Here is an 8,074-nt window from a genome sequence, read left to right on the forward strand (position 1 = left end):
TTTTAACAGGCTCCAGTGATTTAGAAAACTTAGGGTAAAGGAGGAACAGAGCTCCCACCCAGAGAAGAAAAGTGCTGGGAAGAAATATGTTTACCAGTGTTCTAACTCAGTGGATTTTAGTTCTTGTCAAAAATAAGACAAGGCAACATTTTTATGGAAAAGGAACCAGAGATTTCACATGAATGAAAATTAACACACTTCTTCATTCTTATAATCTGGAGAGTTTATGGAAATGATAAAATCTTTTCTATTCATGTTGCTGAAACCAAAATGTCTTTGTTCCTTCACTCCCCTGGCCAAAGATAGAGCAAAATACACTGAAAGATCTCCATGTGGTCTTTTGTCTCCTGCTCCTCCTTTGCCTCTGTCTGCAGCTGCAGGGAATCCTGCTAATCTACCCTTGTGTGTGGAGGTGAAGAGAGCATTTGTAACAGAGCACTAAGAGCAGTTAGCAAGAGAGAGTTTTTCCAGCAAACCATTCACTGCAGTGAACTCCATCTTAACAGTACATTATTTACACTTAATTCCAGCTACCTCCTTCATTCCTGTGGATGACACGCAGATTTATGCCTCCTCCTCCCCAGATGTGGTTCCAGTTCTGTGGCATCTCTGTCAATATCAGCAATAAACTTTTGACTTTCAGATTAAATACAAGGAGGTTTTCCTTCTTGCCGCATGCTCAAGTGCCTTACATTGAAATGCACTGAAAACATCTTTGGTATCTTTTTGTTATGAATGTGTTTTGCACGGAAGTATGTCTCTGTGAATTCAGACACCCTCAGAGACATGGAACCATACAGACACTCTCAGCAGAGGTTGAGGTTGTGATGTTCCCACCAGGGAATACGCCAATAGAGAGCAAAGCTCTGGGCTGCTCAGGGGTTAAGTGAGGCTGCAGCTACATGGCTCTGCTGTGGGCAAGTCGCTGCTATCTCTTCCTTATTCTTCTTTGTTCTTTATGAGATACAGAAGGGTGTTTTAAGAGGATTATACTTTGGTATTAGAATATTGGCAAGTTTAATATGCTATTTAACAAATAGGAACTACTTAAGTGTAAGAATTAAAATAAATAAATAAATAAATAAATAAAAGTAATAAAAAAAGAAAAAAGGAAGGAAAAAATGAAAAAGGAATAAAAAAAGAAGATATTGCTAACTTGATGCCTAGTGATTAATTCTCTGAAGTCAATGATCTTCATTAATATTATGTAGGAGTCAAAACAATACTTCTGTTTAACTCCATACTCCAGAAATGGCCTGGAGGAAGGGCACCAGTGGAGCTCAGCTGCCTTCAGTAAGCAGTGCAGCATCTGGAAGGCTCTTTTCCACACAAGACATGTTCAGTTCATTACCCTAATGACATTTTTTGCACTACTCCCTCATCTTGCACAAAACACACTGTTGCACTTGCACCCACAACTTGCTGAGAGGTAGAGAAAGGGCTGCAAGAGCAAAACCAAATACGGTTGCGTAGGGCATCTAACATGGCTGAGTGAGGATAAGCAATCCAGTTCATGCACATCTGGCTGGGTTTATGAGCTGTCAGAAAAAGGGTTCCTGCCTGGGGCATGCTCTGGTTCTCCTGATGCTTCAGTGCTTGATTTCTCAAACACAGCAATGCTTAAATGTATGAAATAATTGTAATAAGTGATATAGGAGTTCTTCATCAAACCCACAGAGATCACTCCCTTTCAGCTCTGTGTTTAATCCTTGAATTATCAGGACCCACCAGTGAGAGCCAGGAGACTTGTATTACTGCCCCGAATTGGTGATGCTGCTGGAAAGAGAAAGCGCTGAGCTAACAGACAGCAGAGACCCACAGGGTTAGTTTGTGCGGCTGTTTCTTGGTTCAGTAACAGCTGATTTCAATCAGCTCTAAACAAACTTCTGAAGTATTTTGCACACTCGGCTAATGTGTCTATAAATATCTTCTGTTTAACTATGGACAAATTGTCTCCCAGCTTGAAAAACAACCAGGGTTCGTTTGTGAGGGGGTTGTTTCCTCCATCTGTCTATGACAAATAATTATCAATCAGAGATGAAATGTTGCTTTGGAGCCCATGCACAGCTGAATCCCACCATGTGTATATCTGTGTAGATATACAGTATAAAACTGCACAGACTTTATACAGCTCTGTAATGCTGGAAAAGCCCAGCAGCTGTACAATCCAACCACCCTTTGCCAGGGCTTGCTGTTTAAGCTAAACCTCACAAGCCAAGAGTGTCATAAACTCACGATAAAGAGAGGGTAGACTTTTTGGCCCTGCTTCACTACAGAGGGGAGCCCATGGACTCTGTGGGCCAGAGCAGACCCTTTGCCAGCAGACTGCCTGCAGAAGGAACTGCATCCCATCACAGCCTGGGATGTACTTCTCTCCAGGAATGTGGTGGGCGAGCTAAGATGAAGTAATACAGGCAGCATCGTCCTGTGACCTCTGTACATCTTGTCTTGTCCCCTTCAGTCCCTCCTGTGGTGTAAGACCAAACAACATACGTCGGACATTCTGGTTCAAGCAAGCATTTCTTGATGCTGTTTTATGGTAAAAAGGACCTTTAATAATTTCTGATAAAGAAAAATCTCCCTATAAATGCTGGTGGGAACTACTGTAAGGACACTGGTGCATTATGCGTATCAGCCAAGGCAGAGAGAGCCTGAACAACTGCAGCCCTGAACAAATGACCCAAATCACAACCCCCCATTCCAGGGGGAACTGTGGCTGTACCAAAGAATGTAATCCCTGACAAAGGATTTCACCATTTTGGGGCTAAAATATGAGTTAAAATGAAAGTGGTTATTCCTCTGTCTTTCTTAAATTCAAAATACATGATGTTTCAAATGTGCCATATCCTAACAGCAAGGAATTGTTGAAATCTCGATTTATGCAACAGTTAAACCCAGCTTTAGAACATCTGCCTATTGCCATTTCACTATGAGCAGATGTTGCCTTCAAAGAACTAAAATAAGTACTGTGTGTACATACACATACAGCAGTCAGGACCAATTGCATCTGAAGGAAACTATGGTGCTATGCCACAGCACCCTGGCATAATAAACATATATATGAACATAAATATCCAGCACACAAGGGTGCTGTAGCATAGATTCTTAAGTTAACCACAGTGCAACTCCCCTTGATTATTCTGACAGTCTTAATATGCTTCAGAGAGTTTGGCCTTCAGTGTATCCTGCAACTGAAAGGGCTTGGCAAGAAATAACTCAGCAGAAAACTTCAATTTTCCCCTCCATATACTTTATTTAAAGAGGGAGAGAGAATTTTGGCATAGTACCCAGGTTTAAATAATAAAAAAGCGTAGCAGTAATGAAACCAGCATCTTGCTTTTATCTGCTGGCAATCGGTAGCAAATATGTATTCTGCGTACGTATTGCTTTCTGTTTTCATCCTTTTAAGGACGTGTAGGTAAGGTAATCCTCCTTGTGAGACGGCAAACAAGTAATGTACCTGGGTCCCCTTCCTTTCAAGCTGGATATTGCTGTGTATGGAAAGCTGCTGTGCAACATCAGTAACTGGAATTTTGCTATTATTATTATCACAGGGTTATCTGCTGCCAAGCAGCAAGGAACACATCTGGGATATGTCCAGATAGAGAGTCCAAAGTAACGTACCTGGATGGTCAAAGTCCATAAGACGACTCACTGTTACCATTCCATAACAACACCTTTAGGAAAGGTGCAGTTAGAAATTCAGATATTAGGTCTTCACAAGGCTGTAGTTTGCAGAGACCCAAGCAGTGTTCGCATTGCTACAAATAGCCAGAGGCACTGATAAGGACTGCCAGCATCATCTTCAAGAAGAACGAGTTTGGATTTTGATGTTCTAATTCAGGTTCAGCAAGGTAGGAGAGTACTATTGAAATAGTAATGAAAAACCTGACACCAAATCTCAGTTTTCTTTCAAGTGATACAAAGAACTTATTTTTACTGTTGAGAAGGGGCAAATGTTCACATTTGACTCAAATGGCTGCACGCTCTTATTGCAGGACCAGGATTCCCCATGAGAATTACCTGGGGAAAGGAATGGTTCAATCCAGACCTTGAGACTGCTGGTTTTATCAAGTTGATCTTGTGAATTACGACACCTCCTCTTTCACTAATGAGCCCGCCCTCTCCAAGTGATGTATAATTGCCTTTTTTCAGCATGATTGGTTTTAAGACGTATTCAATTCTTGTGCCACGCCATCAATTGCCAAGGAGTTTGTTTTCCAAAAGAAACACTTCCTCAAGTGTCCACAGAACTGGAATACTCACCATTAATACCAGTGCACGGGCATTTGTTTTGGTTGTAAAGACACTTTAAGATTGATTTGATGATTTTCTATATGAAAATACTTAATATGGAAGAAAAAAAAATGGGGGGTCCTTTGTGTAGCCAGGTGCACAATCAAGTGGAATATATCCATAATATATCCATGCTTTTATGGATATATTCATATTATTATTCCCAGCCAAACTTTTGAAAATGAAACCATTGATCTACTGAGTGCCACTCTTTAAACATTGCTGGAAAAATGGTTTTTCTCTTATTAAACAAGAATTCTTGCGGCCCATGAGTCTGAATGATAACAAAGCTGTGCATGCAGCTGTAGAAATGCCTACTGCCCTCCACACAGCCCTGGGCTCTCCCGGCAGCAAGAAGGCTCCAGCAGTCAGGCAGCAAATCAACTCTAATAGAGAATCTTTTATAATGGGGTGCTAAAAAATTGTCACATCTTAGAAAAGAGTTGAATTTTATTCCAGCAACCAGCACTAAAATGCTTAAAAGTCATTGCAATCAAGTGAGAAGATTCCTTTTGTCTGCTTCTTATTCGTGAAAAAATCCCACTGAAATCTGATGTTTTTCAGTTAGCTATTACCACCACCTTGTCGGTTTATGAAAGTGACAGAGAGGAGCAGAAATTGCTGTTCCTGCATCTCCATGACACCTATAAAACTGGGCAGACTGAAAGATTACAATGAAAGCCAAAACACATTGCAAAATAAAATGTCCATCCAAAAAGACTCTAAAGGTGGTTTCAGAAGTGTAAACACACCTACATCTTTAAAAATGGTGAAAAGCCCGAGTATCTAAAAGCATTTGATTTATGCTGAGTGGGTGTTCTCATGCCAAAAGTGGATATTACTCATAAAAACCGAAATGAAAGACATTTCTATGCTCTTAAAGCAAGTTAATCATACACTCTTCTAAAAGCGAGTTATTACACTGCAATGGATTGTGCTGGGGGATACCAAATCTGGAAAACACATCAAATAGCTTCAGAGAAGAAAAAAAGAATGATTTTGGTGATAATGCTCTGCAGTGAATGGTGAAAAATGACTTCAAATAACATGCCTGGTCCATGCGCCTGGTGGTGTGTGTCTGCGTGCTGCCTTTGTACAAGGTGAAAAGCAACCCAAAAGAAAGGGAATAATATCAAAGAACAAATCCCACCACTATTTCAGCTGAAGAGACCCTGAATCTAAACTCCAGATCTAAATGCACTCAAAAAGTGCCCCAGGAAAAAGAACTCCCAGTCTTATCCACACAGATGAAGCTGATTTTCAGTTTCCATTCAGCGCAAGTCATTACAAAGACCAAACAAACCCAAACTTATTTGTTATCAGTTTCACGTCCCTCCAAAACACCCTATGAAGAAGAGAGGGATCGCATAGTCAGACATGATAGACATCCTCTGCAAAAGCACATTTGGAAGAATCTCAGTCCATAAGCCATCAGAAGACAGACCTCAGCACCGCTCCACAGAAAGAAAATGATGCTGAAATCTCCCTTCTAGAGTAATTGCAAGAGGTAATCGCAAATAATGTAGGCTTTTAGGCAAGAGCAAATTTTATCAACCCTGAAGTCACTGAAGAAATGAAAGAATTGCTTCAGCATGGAATATCTGAGCTTTATGGGCTTAAGGAAACCAGGTGGACCATACTACTGAAGTGATGATCAGTGCTGGCTGACTTCTAACTGCTAAGAACTTCAGTCATGCAGTGCTTTAAGAGGAAATGGAAACACTGACATCTAAATTAGACACAAAAAAAAAAAAAACAAACAAAAAAAACAACAAAAAAAAAAAACCAAAAAAAAAACAAACATCCAAAGTTTGTTGAGATCTGTCCAAATTCAAGCCAACTTTATGCCTCTGTTAAAATCTGGAGGATGGCTCACCAGCCCAACATCTCCCTGATGTGCACATTACTTCATCCCTCCAGGATGGCCTGACCCTGCAGAGCACTTTCCGTTCCTCCCTGTTTCATGCAGAATGCCTTCTCCTTTGCAGCACCTCACCATCTGGTCCGGTCCAGAGGTACATCCCTGCTTTATCAGCTCAGCACCTCTTTCCACATTTTACTTGAAAATGCACATAAGAGATAAGGAGAAATTTCTTCCAGATGTCAAGAACTGAAAAGGAACAAATCCTTGTATGGAGAAAGGTGATATTATGCAATGGGAACACTCTGGGATAATTAGAAAGAGAAAAAACGTCTCCTTTCAGAGACTGGTGGTTAAATTTCCTTGAAAACATGTTAACAATTTCATGTCTCAGCAGCATTCCCAGCACTATCTTACCCAGAATGTGTCTAACCAAAGCACTAAGAACACATCAGAAATATGGTCCATGCTTTGAAGAATGACAAAATACAGACAGGAGAAAGACAACTCTGCCCTAAATCCAGACTGGTCCTGGGGTCTATGCTGTCCATTGTGTCCTGTCCAAGGCTGTGCCCCACAGCAGCTTCTGCAGAGGGACCAGATCTATCAACAGGCACCAGCTCAGCCTTCCCATCATGAGCCAGGGAACGTCCCCGCATTGTAGCTACAATCTCTGTATTATATATGGAGCATTTTCCAGACACAGGTCCTGTTTACTGGTGGTTCCTTGCCGCCACAACTTTCCATTTACAATGGGAACAAAACAAATGCACCACTTGTACCAAAATTCTAGTGCAGTAAACGTGCACAATTGAATGATTGCTGCCATGGTAATGGTTTATGACTTACTCTATTTAGCCTGGTTCTTTGTAGCTGCCTGAATATATATTAGTCTGCTTTCTATGGGTCTAAGTCTGGTTTTGATTAGCCTTGTAGGGAGCTGTCAGAAAGTCAGACTTTAGCAAATAAGCCCCTGTAGGTTCACTTGGAAAAGCCCATAAAATGTCTGCTGTTCATTTAAATTAGCTTCAGAAACTCAACCCTGAAAGCTGCCAGTGTTTATATATTTGATTATGGGTGTTTTTTCTTGGGGGTAGAGGAGGCTGGGAGAAGAGTTATTCGGGTAACAAGCCTCATTAGGGTGGCATAGGCCCAGCTCCTCACTCTGCATGCGGAACAAGGCATGTAGGTCTGGCTCCTCACTCCTGCCCATGAAGCGAGGAACACATGAAATGATGGTTGCATTTGGCTGAGCACACATGCTAATTGGAGGAAGCGGTTCACAGGCACCAAGAATTATCTGCAGCTTATCTAATGCTGGCATGTTATTAATTGCTCCCAAAGACTGAGGCTTTTTAGGATTCATTTTAATTAGAAGGAACAGTTGCCAAAAGCGATTTCTCTCAGGCAACTTCCATCATTTGTCAAAGTCTTCATTTATCTCATATTATTACAAGTCCAGGTTGAAAATATAATCCTAAGAAGAGCTCATATATTCAGATGCAAACGAGTTCAGCGCACAATACATACTTCTCATGTGGAATTTCTAGCATTTCATTCTGCTACTTCTAACAGACCTTCTCCTCACTGAGAAGTACCCTGTATTTCAACATGCTTGTAGGGACACAAACACCACTGCCGTGTTATACGTGCAGTGGGTGTCCCAAGTTCTGATTCTCTACACTAACTGTACCAACCATATGGAAGGTATTTAGAGACAGAAAATCAAGAGCCCATAAAAGTGTATTGATGGATTGACATTCTAGGAGAGAAATGAATCATCAGTTTGAAACAACCGAAGATAATAAAGCCTCATAATTGATCACACGTACTGAGACACTAATGTGTGCTGGGAAAGATTAATATCATCCTTCAGAAACAAGATCCTTTGTGGCATTTCCTGTGGAGATGCAACAA

Source organism: Coturnix japonica, chromosome 4 (genome assembly GCF_001577835.2).
Source record: "Coturnix japonica isolate 7356 chromosome 4, Coturnix japonica 2.1, whole genome shotgun sequence".
Lineage (NCBI taxonomy): Eukaryota > Metazoa > Chordata > Aves > Galliformes > Phasianidae > Coturnix > Coturnix japonica.